Here is a 16,604-nt window from a genome sequence, read left to right as displayed (position 1 = left end):
ATGTGGAAATGCAAAATGAAATTTTTAAAAACAAATGTGATCAGTTACTGGATAACTTTGTTCCTTTTTTTTCTCTTAAAATTAACAGCAATTTCTGTCTTACCTCTATTATTCATTTAAACTATTTACTGTGATTAAGATTTAATTATCAAACTTTACAAAATATTTGGAGGTTCTTTGTTTTTACTAGATATTTCTAGATTACTTCAACATGTGAATTAATGTATATGTGAGATAAGGTTAACAGGGCAGTTTTTGTTTAATACTACTTACAAAACAAAATGTGATTTATCTAAGTGAGTTAAGTATTTTAGGATGGTATAAATTGAAATGTTTGTATTAAGAAATGGTTATGCTTTATGATGGAGTCAGACTATTTCTTTTACAAAATGTGATATATTATGAAGTGGGTGGATTGAGGTAAAATGAACATGTATAATGTATAAAAGATAAACTACATTTCATATATACACTTGTACACTAATCGTTTTGCAGTTACAATAAATTCCAGTTAAAAAGAAATAATTCCTTGGAATTTCTGGTCACTTGAAGGCTAGATGGTGTAAAGCTAAAGGGAGGCAGAGTTCACATTCATCTCTTCCTTAGTTCAAACTTGATAGAAAGAAGCTGTAAGTCTACATATTAGGTTTGAATGTTACAAAATATACTAATTTAATGTTCAGCAATTGAAAAGACTAAAGTAACTTGTCATGTTTTAAAAAATCATAGATGTGTACAGTACTGCTGTATTCCTGGCAGTGCATAGATTTTACAAGATTAAATACACAAATCATACCTTAAGCCAATATCTTTTCATAGTAAAGTTACATGTTAATGTTGAATATTTGTCATAGCAGATCAGATTTTTTATAATAAAATGTAACAAGCCTAAAACATCGAAACAATGAATATATAAAGAAATGATTACTAGATTTATAAGAGTATTATTTATTGTAAATATATCTTAATATCGTAATTTTCAACAAAATATTTCACTGATTAAACACTGTCATACTAATTTTGCTGTTTACTCCAGATTATTTGTTAAGGCAATGGTACAGTGAAATAGAAAGTTAATAGAAAAAAACCTTGATATAGTGAATTCTCTATTTTAAAAAAGCACTAAGATAATAAATTAACAGGATGTTAGATAAACACTGAATGTGTAAAGTATTAAAGTATTTGAAAAGGCTGAGATAGTATCATAAAACCTCGTAATTGTGCTAACACATTATTAAATTATCAAACAATGGTTTGTAGGAACAATGATATTTATTGTAGAAAATACATTTTTCAACAGTGCCTTGGTTTAAGAATGTAAATTAAAAAGATTGTGAAACACTAAAGTAACAACTGTTAGAATGCAGTGAAGTAATAATTATCAAAATGTTAAAAAGTGCAGAAAATGGCCATTATTCCCTTCAAACTTTGCTTTTGTGACCTGGATAATGAAATTTAGAAATTAACCTATTTTCTATGTAAAAACGGGCAAATTTGCACATTTTCATTTACATAAGGTCTGAATAAAACAATACATGAATCAAGATTTACATGTATTTATACTAAAGTCATACAAAAATGTTTAGAAGTGAGTAGTTTTTCGAGATTTGCGACTGTAGTGTAAATGACTTTCACGTATCAGCCCCCAAATATAATCTTGGCATTCAACTTTGTTAGACCAAGATCTCTGATCAAGTCATTAAGGTCCCTCTGGTTGGGGTAGTATGAGCTTCTCTCACCAGCTGCACCTCTGAAATTGTAATCTGGATCTTCAAAGTCTACCTCCTCTTCTGATTTGCTGCTCTCTTCTGAGGGTGGCTGCTTTTCTCTGGCAGAGCGGGTTCAGGGAACACAGAACAGTGTGGTACTGGGGCGATGGATGATAGAAGGTCTGGATACATTCTTGCCAGCCCGACGTTTAAAAGGGTCCACCATGCAGAAGTAGCAATTGCTTGTTGAGTGGTCAGTGGGTTCATACCAAATTCTTGGAAGAGTGAACTTCATGGCTCTCTTTTCCCCTCTGTACCATCCTGCAAAAGAGCAAAATAAAATTATTATGAAGAATAAATTTATTTCATCCACAACTAATGTGTAAGAGGTTGATGCAAAATATTTTATATGTGATATTTTTTCTATACTATTGGAAATTTAAAAAAATAATAAATTAAAAGATATTTAAATTTTAAAAGGTCTAAAATTTGTATAATATAAAATCTTACTATTCAAGCATGCAAAAAATGTCCATCTTACCTTCAAGAGGTTTTTTGCAGTGCTAGCAAGTAAAATGAGATGCCCAGAGTTTGTTTCAATCCCCGACAGGCATGCCGAAATATGCCTTGTAGACTTCACACATTTTAGCAGATGCTGTCACAGAGTACTTTTTTGCTCTTGTCTTGATATGTTCTAGCTGCCTAAGTGAACACATAGACCTATCTGATTTTATCAGAGATGGCATCAAGAAGCTGGAAACATTTTCCAAACACATTCTGTTTTGTATGTGGCCAGTTTAACTAAAGAAGCTTCTAGTACATTTTATCTATCTATTTTATAAATGTAATGCAATAAACATCATCATATTTAATAATCAAGTGGGCCCAGCATGGTCAGGTGGGTTAAGACGTTCGACTCATAATGTGAAGGTCGCTGGTTCGAATTCCCATCACACCAAACATGCTCGCCCTTTCAGCCGTGGGATCATTATAATGTGACAGTCAATCCCACTATTCGTTGGTAAAAGAGTAGCCCAGGATTTGGCGGTGGATGGTGATGACTAGCTGCCTTCCCTCTAGTCTTGCACTGGTTAGTGCAGATAGCTTTGTGCAAAATTCTAAAACAAACAAACAATCTCTAATCAAAGCATGTCCCAATTAACACATACTATTTAATTTTCAGCAATAGACATAAATTAACTCTGAAAGGTCTTAACCATTTCATCTTTGTTTTTATTAAATGTTTGTATAATTTCAATAAATTTGTGCATGATGTCAATACGAAGTAATGTTGCCAGTTTCAATATCATCTAAGTAAGTAAAGAATTTATAATATCACTTAAAAACGTTTGTAATATTGACTTAAAATCAAAACTGCTCTTCTAAATTACAAGAAGAATTGACATGTGTGGAACTTTCTTTTGTAAATAGATATTGAATATGGTTACACTTATGGGTCTGGGTATGACTTACAATTTGGAGCACTGGATTGAAGATTGAAATGTTCAGCATTCGAGAATGTAATAAGTGTGACAGTCAATTCTACTGTTTTTTTACAGTAACCGCATTGACGAAGGTATTTTATATGATCATAACTTCTAAATGTGAGTCTTAGATATTTCTGAGCTGAAGCAATCTTTAGTCAGACCACTAGCAATAACTTGTTCCAGACTGAATTATTCATAGGTTTCGAATATGGATCCTATCATAGGGTAGACATTTTCAGAAACAAACAATCACATGAATGATTATCTGACAAGCAATTTAAAAATTGCAAAAATAAGTAAGATTTAGGGATGTCAATGCCAAAAATTACAAAACAGGGTATAGATAAATGCACCAAACCATACAAAAATCACAACATAAGAAGCCAGTAAGTATTGAGTCATTCTTACAAGCTTATGGTTATCAACCACTGTTACAGCATTATTCAGTTTAAATACTTTTATTCAAATCTGAATTCATGCAAATAGTAGGTATTCAACATTTAATTATAGATAAAAGTTATTCTTGGAGAGATTTGATTTTTTATGTAGTAATGTTTATATGTTTTTGCATATTCATCCATACCTTATATCTGTACTTTATTGGCATTGCCATTCTTGCATCATGCTTGATTTTTGCAAAAAAAATATTTTATTACTTCTTTCACCTCTTAAACAATGTCGTTGAAATAGGTTGATATGTATAGGTTTCAATATGTATATTGTTACTATCATATCAATTGTGTCAGTTTCTTCAATTTTGGATTACATGGACTAGTTCCTCCTGTAGTGGTAGTACAAGTACCCTGTAGCATTGTACCAACGGTAAGGGGATATTTATAGAATCTTCTACCTTCACACCAACTTATCGACTCCATGACATCACATCTATTAATAGAGAAGATATCATTCAGATCTCAGTATAATATTACTCAGCCACACTGAAAATTTGAAGTAAAGTAAACTACTATACGTTGTAGTGTTTTGATTACTAAGAAACTGGTGTTTTTAAACTCATACATCAAAAGCATGTACACAGATCAGTCAGTTGCATAAATACCTTTATATATTAGGTATTAATTGAGATTATACTTTATTTATTTATTTTTTAGGAATTATTTTAGCAGAAATCATGTTTTTCGATGAAATGTCACAAATGGTTGCTATCTAGCAACCAGAAAGTAAACTGCTATTCATGAAACATGGAAATAATATGTGCTTATAAAATACACTCACTGATAAGTAGTAGTTTTCATTTTTTTATTATTTTCCTCCCTCCCCCAACAAAGTACGTGTGGTAGAAGAACAGAATAATATTACTGTTGTACAATCTGTTAAATATTTAATAATGGCAATTAAGCATTCAAATAAGGCTATGACTTAACTTTAGCAGTCACTTGTAAGCATTATAGAGTAATGAACTGAATGCAGCAGTCAGTTGTTTCTCAGCCCATCCCAAGAAGAGTTTGTAAATTTCTTCAATAAAAATCACATTTGTTAATAGTTAGTTTTAATTGTGAGTGACAGGCAAATCACATAGTTTCTATGATCGCTCTGCCTTAGATGATCAGTTGAGTACTTTTGCTGTTAGTTGTGTTTTTGGCCCTTATCCCAGTAACACTTAGTAAAGTTGGATCTTCTTAGTGAATTGCTAAGTATCTTAGCAGAACTGTCCTAAGTGATATGTCTTACTTAATAATTACTACATCATGAATAAAGAACTGCTCACAGTTTTAGTATTTGTTGAACACTTATGATCCTTTATGTGGAATACAGTTTACTGTCAAAGAAGACTATGAGTCTTTTAAGTGGCTAATGAATATTAAGAAACTGGAAGGAATGAATGCATAATGAATAACCATGGCTTCAAAAATAATTTATTATATGAAACATAGTCTGGGTAAGCAACGTAAAAATAAAGATGGATTCTCTCATAAAGAATGACACTGTACTAATTTGCAAGATTTTGTAGAACATGACTGTAAGTCTTAGTAAAAATTAAAGTCAGCTCACTGACTTTAAAGTTTATGGCAGGAAGATTGTTGCAAACAAACTATTCTCAAAGCTCACTAACAAATGCTTTCAAAAATGTGATTAAAGGACCTTGATCTAGATTGTGTGCTATCTGCTATGAAATACTCAAAGTTTCGACCAACCAAGTAAAGTGAGCATAGAAAGTTCTTGTTAATAATGGCATGAAAGCTTGTAACTTTGGTCAAGTATATGAGCAGTCAGAAGCAAGAAAATGAAACTTTGCCACAAGGGACGTACTCCCAAAGTGTCGAAGTTCAAAAGAAACTAATCACTTCTCTACTACACTGGATTGCCACCCATATAACCAGATCTCTTTTAGAGACAAAAAAAAGGTGGCCTCTCAAATCTAGTTGAACTGACATTAATTCCCCTAATCATTCACTTGATTGATAACACAACAAAAAAAAACAAAAAAGGGTTCAAATTAGTGGTTGTCGATCAAAAATCGCGGTCTAAAAATATTTTCTTGGTTGTAAGGTTTATGCTGATCTTTGTTGATTTTAAGCTATGTATAAAGATGTTTACTGTAATACGCTATCTGCATATTGCTATCTAAAAACTTCATTTGAGTCCAAGTTTTTATATTTAATTATAGAATTTTGAAAGAAGTAAAAGTTGCAAGGTCGCTCAGAGGGTATCCTGAATTAATTTACTAGCGAAACTTCAAATTCTACTTCGTAACTTTTGATAGACTGGCAACATAAAGTTAGTGTTTAATTTAGAAATAATCAGCATCCTGTTTTTACACCGTTCGAATCTCTGTTGGTGTTTGGGTAAGAAAAGTTCATACCCTGGAGGGTCAGGTTCTCTATGATCTCTTCCTCCTCCCCGTACTTATGTTCTTGACGGATTGGTATTTATAATTGTAGAACTGAATATTATTTTGATCCTTTTCAGGGCAATGTACACGTATTGTAGCTCATATATAGTGATTATTTTATTCTATCAGCAGAATGTCAAGTTCGTTGGTGGCATTTTTTTTATTGTTTAATACATATATATATATATATGTATATATATTTTTATTATTTTTTATTATTTAATATATATATTTTTTAGTTATTTTTATATTTAAAATATAAGTTAACTGCGGAGAGATATTTAGGACTAGCTTCATCATGTATGAGGTACCTGTCTAGTTCGCATAGTAATTCATTTTTCATCCAATTCTTATTAAAGTACATTATTGTACTATGTTGGAGTCGATCTGGTATGGTTGGTATGTTCGAGTATTAGTGAATGAACTGAGATGATATAGTTCTTGGAACTCTGTATGCAGTTGTGAGGAGTGTGTTTTAGATTGTTTGTAGTTTGGTTTTAATTATTTTATTGCTTACAGTTATCCATGCTGGATAACTATTACATAATCTATTACAGGTCTAATATATGTTTTATAGATTTTTAGTATGTTATCTGTAGATGCTCCACTGTTTTTACCAGTTAGACTCCTAGTATAGTTAGTTCTTCGCCAGACTTTATTTTTAATTTCGTTCACATGATGGATCCAAGTTAGTTTTGAATCATAGGTCAGACCTAAAAATTTTGCCAATGGGGCAATCTGGAGTAGTGTGCCAGTCATATATAATTCTGGCTGTTGTTTTTTGTGTTTTGTCAATTTCGTAAAGACTACGAGTTGTGTTTTTGCTGTGTTTATTTTTATTCTATATTTTTGACAGTATTCACTTATTCTATTTAGTTGCGGTTGTATGTTAGTGGCTACTATCATGGGTGTTGCGGCACTTTTCCAGACTGCCACATCATCTGCGAACTGTGAAGAGAATCCATGATTCGGATCCCTCAGTGGCATATTGTTTACATACATGATGAAGAGTATATGGCTAACCACCCCTCCCTGAGGGACACCAGCTTCAAGAGTAAAGTATTCAGAAAATGTTCCTTCAACATTTACTCTACACTTTCTATTTTCCAAAAAGTTAGATAACCAACGAATAATTCCTCGCGGTAGTTCCATTTCATTCATTCAGAACCTTAGATCATCGTGCCATACAGTGTCGAATACTTTCTTGATATCAAGGAAGCAAGCGACAGTACATTCTTTTTTATTGAAGCTATTTATTATGGTTTCGGTTAATCTGATTAGGTGGTCTTTCGTTTGTCTAAATTTCCTTAATCCATTTTGTTCTTTTGGTAATTTTGATGTTATCTCCAAGAATGTGGAGAGTCTATTACTGATTATTATTTCAAGAATTTTGCCTACATAGCTGGTCAGGCTGATTGGTCAGTAGCTATTAGGTTTATTTTCTGGCTTTCCTTTCTTATGGAACATTAATATATTTGCAAGCTTCCAAGAAACTGGGATGTATTCTGAGGATAGAGATAGGTTAAAAAATGAATTTAAGTGGTCAAACAATTTCGGAGTGCCTTTTTTTTAAAGGATAACTTGTATTTCATCTTCACCTGGTGCTTTGTTTTATGTGTTTTTTATTGCTTCGAGTAGTTCTTGAAGGGATATTTCATTTGTTACTAACGTGCTTGTATAATCTGTGTCGGAACTTGTATCAGTTATGTTTATTGGAAAAATTGGTTCAAATTGATGTTTATTGTTTAATGTAATTAGTGACTTTATTGTAGAAATATGTATCCATATCTGGATCAGTGTGAGTTTTAAAAGTATTTCGAAGTTGATCTTTGAAAGCTTCGGCTATTTCTTTATTTGTGTGTGGTATAGTATTATTATGTTCACTTACATTTCATGTATAGCCTTTAGACGTACCGCGTCACAGTTGAGTGTGTCAAAGATTGGAAGTAGCTCTGTAATTGAAAGTTTTATGAGAATTCATTTTTCTCAAACTTATTTCATAATATATATTGGTATAGTAAAATGTTGAGAATACAAAATATTTACCAAATTAATGTTAAACATGCATATTATTAATTTTATTAAACATAATCCCATTGGTTCTCGTATTAGTTTCGCTAACATTATATTACTACAGATCCGTCAATATTCAAGATTTATCTACTTTCAAATATAGGTTTTATTAAACAAAAAACGTAATTTAGATTCAGGTTTATTAAAGTAATTTACATGATCAGAATAATAAAATATGATAATTAGGCTTTCCAGTAATGGTATTTCTTGAATTACAAAATAAAATAATTAAATACTGAAATAAAAACACATAAATAGAACATAAAATTATAACTATTTTCTATCATTTCGGGACTCACGAAAACAGTCTTTTTCGAGTTTATTGATCAATTTTTGTCAACATTTCCTAGTTATGAAAATTTAAAATTATAAAGCAAAGTATATAAGAAATACCGGCTCACCTCCGAAGCTGTACTAGAAACGTATTTTAGTAATTTTTTCTAATTTCATGGCATCTCCTGCACAAATTCAAATATTTTGTTGCTACCGCTAAGGAAGCATAAAATAAAATATAATCTCATAATTTATCCACGAAATGTTGTCATTGTTTCCTCCAATTTCAAATTTCTTTCATGTATTGTATAAGAGACGTGAAACAGAACAGGAATTTGTGAAGCGTGACAAATAAATTACCATAATAGGAAACTCTTGTACCTGAAAATTTATGTAAACAGTTACTGCTGTAAGTGTGAAATTATACCGCATTTATATAACTTTATTTTGTCTAAAATGCTAAAAGTATAAAAATAACATTTGAGTTCACATATTAAATCAAAGTTTGAGTGAAAACTCAGATACTTTAAATAAACTTTGAATAAGCCTACAGATGGCGTTGACCAAAAGCTTAAATGTAAAATTAGAGAAAATAGAAAAGGTATACAAAGGGCCCCAATTATTGGTTATGCTATAAAGTCCGCAAAACACTTTTAGACTATATCTTCATTTAATTTAAAAAAAGAATAGTTTTGGGTTTTTCATATAGATGTTTGATATTATAAGAATGAGAGAAATAATAATTTGAGTATTTATTAATATATCTTATTTTATAAAATTAATAAATATTCGCCGTTACTTCACTAATGTTTTTACACTTATACTGCGAGCTAAAAACGACTGCTACTACGATTCTGCCTTTTTATGAACTCGTTGCTGTCCTAATTTAGAGTTTTCTTTTTAACAAGTTCAAAAGCAAAAGAAAGGGAGGCCGGCGAGGACGTTTGCGCCAGGGACTGTGCTGGCTCTCGATGTTCCTGTTTGTTTGTTACCGTATGCCAACAACACCTGTGACGGTATATACTGTAAAATGAAATATAATTCTTTAAAATTGGTATTTATCTCTAATATTCTCTCAGCGTTAAGATTCGAAAAGACTGATTTGGAGTTGGTCAATATTACAATTTATTTCATGGGAACAGCTCTTAAGTCTCTGTTCAATATGCTTTTTGTTCAAAACGCCAAACTTGTCTATTGAGATGAACGGTAAAATATATGCTCGAAATGCTTTTTTTATATATATCAGGTAATCGTTGCCTTGGTAGATGGGTATAAAGTAATTGAACATGCACATTAGGAAGAGATGTTTGAATTATTTATAATAATTTTCTAGGTTAATACAGTCGACAAGGAACGTATATGTGAATGCCCACTTATATAGTGGCGATTGATTCTGTCCATTGTTTGGATAATAATGTTGATTTTATACGAAATAACCTCACTTTTTGTTATGTGAATAAAAAAATACTCTATACTTCAAAAACACACCATAATAATAGCACGCAGGTCAAACCATCTAACCAATTACATACTTCAAATACGTTATTAGTAAGTTTAATAGATTATTGTATAATAATACAGTATTTATTCGTTTGTGTTTTTGTAATTATTGAGTTATTACCGTTTTTCCATTCGTGGAGTTGGAGAGAATTAAATGCAATTACAACAAAAATTTGTTCGTTTGTTTATTATTAACCATAAAGCTGCACGATGTGTGTTGTACCCACTAAGAAACCTGGTTTTAACGTTATAATTCTTCAGTTATCAATGACCCACTGGAGAACTACAACAAAAAGTTATCTTCAAAAACAAAAATTAAATCATTGGAAAAGTCACACTGTCAGATCTATTCAGGAAATCAGACATATGGAAAGTGTAGTGTATGGATGACTAAATACTTAAGTTAGACTACTACTTTACATTTATTTTTGAGCACTCCACTCTTCTGGGTGCAGTGATCAGAAGTAAATTAATCTATAACTATTACCTAAGTAGTGTTCAGTAATACGTGGTTTGTTTATTTGTGTTTCCACGGCTAACGATATCCAATCATTAGTGTCATAAGCCCTTAGTATTACCGCTGAGCTACTATGAAGTTTAACAGACAAAATATTGAGTGCTATGCTGTTAAAACATATTAAAGCAAATCAGTGTTATCCTGTATTAAATACATTTATATAAATTAGTTGCTATTTGCTGGATGGTTACTTTTCAGTACTTTCATATTCATGACATTGAGTAGTGTAAATATAAAGATGAAAACCCATCAGTTTTATGGTTGACAATACAAGTTAAGTATTCGATAATCGAATAGTCATACACTATCATTATAGTAAAATGATGGTGGTCATAAATATATCAGTTTCATGAGATAACAAATATCATGTCTGATTGAATCCCTGTACAGATGCCAACAGAATTCTGATCTTTAACTCTGAACTTTCATTATTTTTCATCTAAACTTAAATAGAGCAGAGGTTTGTATATGATAGCTACTTATCGCGCCTCTACAGTTACGTCTGATGTACTGTAACTATCATCAGTATGAAATACACACTGATTTACACACATTCATTGAATGTATACCTTATTTCACTCAGCATTCATTTTAACGATATTTAAATACTTCGGTTTGGTTTGAATTTTACGTAAAGGTACATGAGACCTATCTGTGCTAGACAAATTTTGATAGTGTTTTACAAGACTGTTATTACAGTACAAATTACCAATCGTGAAACCAACAAACAAGACACAGCCAATTTAAATAATAATTATTCATAAATGTATTCAATCACAATAAGAATTTCATAGTGACAATATTTACACAATTATCAATCTAATAATATTTTTAGAATTATGAACAATACTCACACAATCACATATACTAAAAATTAATTGAACCAGTCAAAATCAAGAATTTATTAATGCAATATGCTTTAACAAGTACAATTTCATCTTCATATACAATGTCTGCTCTTTTTTTTTTTTAACCGTCACACACAATACAACGTTTTCTAAAAGTCCGAGAGCGTGATGTTGGTTAAGTCTCTGCAGAAAGTGCTAACTTCACGCCAATCTCAGCAACAATTACATACTATTACAGAACTGTAGAAACTTCTAGACTGTAAAAACTTTCGCATGCAAATGTCATCACATTCTCTCTGGAAAGTTCTATTACAGTAAGTTCGCTGACCTTTAATCTGCATTCCAGAATGTTTCAACACTCTATAGATTTCCAAGTCTAAGTCAAGAACGTTCCAGAACATTCAATAAATTTTATGTTGTTCAAGAATATTCGATAAAAAAGCAGTCATATTTCTTTTGCTGAGGATTCTTACAATATTTATTTGTCTTTTAAATCCTGACTAAGTATTAAGTTCAGTATTAAAAACAGTAAGGTTTTTATCTAACTATTACAGTATCTTTATTTATTACACTATGTAACACAAAATTTGTTCCTGGATAGTATGTGTTATTTCTTAATTGCTTATGTTGTAAAATTATAGAAAATGGCTGTTATTCCCTTTAAACTTTGCTTTTGTGACCTGGATAATGAAATTTAGAAATTAACCTATTTTCTATGTAAAAACGGGCAAATTTGCACATTTTCATTTACATAAGGTCTGAATAAAACAATATATGAATCAAGATTTACATGTATTTATACTAAAGTTATACAAAAATGTTTAGAAGTGAGTAGTTTTTCGAGATTTGCGACTGTAATATAAATCACTTTCACGTATCAGTCCCCAAATATAGTCTTCCATTGTGTTTTCGTTATATGCTCCCAGATTACAAAAGCAAAGTTTGAAGAGAAAAATAGGTCTTTCCCATTTACTTTAGGTATAAGCAATTGGGAAATAACACTTTCTGCCCAGGAACAAAAAAAGTAAAAATTTTGTGACATACTCGTAGTGTTATTAATACTACTTCGTAGCACTGGTCATCATGATTTGCTTAACGTACAGAATAAACGTTGTTGTTGTTTTTTTACCAAATGACTTTAGTTCTAGAATCATTCGACATTAGCAAAGAAAACTACACGTAGTTGAGAGCATATCTTTTAGGATAGCCACGATAAATCAACCAACGAGTGCATATCAGAACGGCTGGTATGGGTATTAATACTTCTATTAATAAGCATTTATTGTTAATACCCACCCCACACCAGACGTTCTGATATACATTTTTTTTTTTATTTCAAGTGGGTTTCTGTTTATATGCTACGTCGAATTATTGATTAATTTTTGGAATTACGCACAAAGCTACACAGTGGGCTATCTGTGCTCTGCCCACCATGGATATTGAAACCCAGATTCTAGCAGTGTGAGCCTGTAGACATACCGCTATGCCACTCGGGGAGTTATGTCGAATTAGGATAGTAGTCACGACGATTTCTATTCATGACCGCATCTCTTATACTTCTCTCAGTGCAGTGTATTTGCATAAGTCGACAATACAATAAACACATAAATTTATTTTAGTTTCATAGGAAGCTAAATTAAGTCTGAAGCCAATTATATGAAAACAAAACTAATTCATTTTACTGACTCAGTGTTATGAAGTAAGGGCCATCGGTTGGAGGTGAGAGAAAGTAACCGACTTCTGGTTAGTCTGTAATGGATTAGGGGATTATTGTACCTTAATGTTTTATGTTTTCTCATTCAAAAGTTCACTAGAAAATTATTGGAGTGAACGGCCTCTTTATTGCTCAATCACTGTGGAGTTTACGGAGCCCCCTATAATTATTAAACATTATAATTCGATGTACGGAAAACAGGTGTGCAAGGTCGAAAAGTGTGTGTGTTTTCTTATAGCAAAACCACATCGGGCTTGCTTCCGAGTCCACCGAAGGGAATCGAACCCCTAATTTTAGCGTTATAAATCCGTAGACTTTCCGCTGTACCAGCGGGGGACAGGTCGAAAAGAAGTGAACCGATTCGGCGTGGGTTTAAGAAAGGACATAAGTTTCCGAAGCTTCTACCTTGAAAAATGAATCCTGTCACAAACGACTTGTTACCTTGATACTGTTTTACAATCCTTTCAGATGAGATAAACAAATTTCTGTTTAAAGGAAATACATTTTTCGAATTCTTACAGGACAATTCTGTACTTTCCCATGATACATTTAATAAAAAAATCATTTATAAATTTTATATTAAAAATAAGCATTCTACTTCTTTAAAATAAATGACATTTATGTTAGAAATACAGTTACGACAGAAAGTGTTCGTACCCCTGTGTCCCGAGTGGTTTTTTACTCATAGCTTAAAAAGTATCACGATTAAGCTAATAGAAGTATGGTATATTGTAAATATTACACTAACACACATCTACATAAATTTATATGTAAATCAAACGACAAATAAACTTTATAAACAAATAACCAAAAATAGGAGGAGCAGAAAGTTTTCGTATAGTTAAGAACGTGAGAAAAACTGATATTCCCGTAAAAATTTTGTTTAGTTTGGCGAATAAACTACATTTTACCATTTCAGAACCAGACACTGGCTTCATAATTATTGGAATTTAGCCAGCAAAAAATGTACTTCCGACAAGTTAGTGCCGTCTCCGTCATTATATGCTCGGTCATCATAGCGAACAAGAAACAACTGTCTAGTGATTTAAATAGCCGAATTATTATAAAATACAAGTCTCGTGTGTCTCTTTCCAGTATTATTACACAACTTAATGTGCCCAAATGTACTGTTCAAAGCATAATTGCCAAGTTTAAGCTTACAGGATCAACTGCTAACCTCCCTCGTTCCGGACGCCCCATCAAAATTCCAGAGAGAACCAAGAGGAAGGTTCTCAGAGAAGTTAGTAGGAACCCTCGTTTAACACGTAATGACATACAGAAACTGGTAAGGGAAACTGGGGTTAAAGTAAGCACCTCTGTAGTTACGAACATGTTACGCTTTTCTTGGTTCAAAGCATGCCATCCTCGTAGAACTTCATATTTAAAGCCTGGTCATTTAGAAGCACGATTGAGGTATGCAAGAAAGCATGTAAATAAACCATTTATCTATTGGAAGAATATTCTTTGGTCAGACGAGACTAAAATCGAGCTTTTCGGCCACAATGATGTTCGCTATATTTTCCGTGAGAATGGGGAACGAAATCTTCCAACGAACACCGTCCTTACAGTTAAACACGGAGGTGGCTCGATCATGCTATAGGGTTCCTTTAGCTCTTCTGGTGTAGGCAGCCTTCACCGCGTCAACGGAATCATGAAAAAAGAAGAGTACGTTGATGTATTAGGCACTTATATCAAGAATGATGCTCGGAACTTGCGGTTTGGGCGTCGTTGGATCTTCCAGCACGACAATGACCCTAAGCACACATCGAAATATGTGCAATCCTGGTTGCAGAGGAGCCATATAAGCGTTCTGGAGTGACCATCGCAGTTACCCGATCTCAACCCAATTGAAAACGTATGGCATGAGTTGAAGACCAGGGTTCATCAGCGTCACCCGAAACTTGCAAGAGTTGGAGGCCTTCTATAAAGAAGAATGGAAGAAATACCCAGTCGAGTACTGTCAAACGATCATGAGGAGAGATTGCGTCAAGTAATTCACCTGAAATGCTACACAACTAACCATTAAAGTAGACGCAGGGCTACGAACACTTTCTATCGTAACTATACTAGACATTTCCATAAATGTTTCACAACTAAGTTTCTTAATCATATTTCAAATCGACATTCAGTTACAAGCATTGCAAGTATTTCCACATTTAACAGAATTGTGATGCAACCTGACAATAACTGAACAAGTTAGATATATGATTTATCTTCCTAGCAGACTGATATGTGATCGACGTGGCAACATAATTTATGCGTCACCTTTGAGGTAATCACCCCCTTTTGATAGTCGGATAAATATATGCTCTTTTTATTGCAGGCGAATCACGATATGATCACATTTTTGCAGTTACAAAACACAAGTAACCGCTTTATGCTTTACTTAGTGACTTAATTTTGCAAAAACAAATAAATTATGTATTGTAGAAATAAATGTGTGTAGCGGGTGAGATGAGGGTTTTAATAAAACAGCTTAATATATATACATACACCATACTTGAATTCTCTTCTTGTATTTCCAAATTTACATCTCGCACAGTTACCTGTATATACTTCTCATTTAGTTATGGTCCTAACTTCCCTAATTTTCTTCCGTAGGTCCATTTTCTTTACACTCTATATTAAACTATTGTACAAAGTACCTAATATGTTATTTTTAATGTTACTTGGAAAGACTATCTTCAATCGATTCCTTCCTACTTTCCTATGCGTTAGCAACAATATAATAAAGCTACTTGATGATTCAAGGTTTTATTCTACACTAATGTTTGTGGTACTGGTGTACTATCCTTGAAATGTAAATATGTTTTTCATAGCTCAAATTCTTGATAGTAGTCCTGGCAGTTTGTTTTAATTATGCTTTATCATGGTCAGCAGACTTTGTTTTTCTTGAATAAATCTTCCGTGGTTCTTCTAAACCAGGGGTGTGCAACAGGCGGCCCGCGGACCACAACCCGGCCCGCCAAGCCATTTAGTGTGGCCCTAGTTGTTGTAATCTAACCATGTGGCCTGATCTGTAATCCAACGCAAATGGAATATTTTTAAAAGCATCGATCCTACGGGATTCCCAGGCTTCGACTCGACAAACTTCTAAAATTATCTTTGCTAGAGAGGAGCAGGCCGAATTCGATTAAACGTCAGAATGTGGACTTCTTGAGCAATGAGAACTGGCTGAATGACTTAGCATTCCTCACAGACATTACACAGCATCTGTCTGATTTAAACTTAAATCTACAAGGGAAAAGTCAACTTGTGAATAAGTTGTTTGAGCATATTTGTGCTTTTGAGAAGAAATTGGAACTTTTCCAAGTTCAGTTGAGAAGAGCCATATTGACCCATTTTACATGTCTTGCAACCAGGAAACTGGAATTTCCTAATCTGGATTGCACCAAATATGGAACCAGTGTACAAAAGCTGCGTGATGAGTTTGCAAACAGATTTCCAGATTTCAGACAAACTGAAATTAGACTGAAATTGTTCGCTCAACCTTTTGATTTGGCAGTGGAAGACAGTCCTGATGATTGCCAAATGGAACTCATTGAACTGCAGGCTGACATGGACACTAAAAGGAAATTCTCTGAAAACAGTTTGCTAGACTTTTACAAACTCTGTGTACGTGAAAAGTTTCC

At 32.7% G+C, this 16,604-nt stretch overlaps 1 long non-coding RNA gene across 2 annotated transcripts; it reads right to left on the bottom strand.

Annotated features, from left to right (window-relative positions):
- Positions 1-1,253: 1,253 nt before the first annotated feature.
- On the bottom strand, positions 1,254-6,151 carry LOC143232816 (uncharacterized). 2 transcript variants are annotated; one of them, XR_013017777.1, is made up of 2 exons: positions 3,862-6,151; positions 1,254-2,030 (listed from the first exon to the last, which is right to left on the bottom strand). It is a non-coding gene; the product is annotated as an uncharacterized LOC143232816 (long non-coding RNA). The 2 variants fall into 2 exon arrangements; XR_013017778.1 differs by lacking the exon at positions 3,862-6,151 and adding an exon at positions 2,251-3,849.
- Positions 6,152-16,604: the final 10,453 nt, after the last annotated feature.

The sequence above is a fragment of the Tachypleus tridentatus genome, chromosome 11 (assembly GCF_004210375.1).
Source record: "Tachypleus tridentatus isolate NWPU-2018 chromosome 11, ASM421037v1, whole genome shotgun sequence".
In the NCBI taxonomy this organism is placed as follows: Eukaryota; Metazoa; Arthropoda; class Merostomata; order Xiphosura; family Limulidae; genus Tachypleus; species Tachypleus tridentatus.
This window is presented reverse-complemented; position numbering and strand designations above follow the sequence as displayed.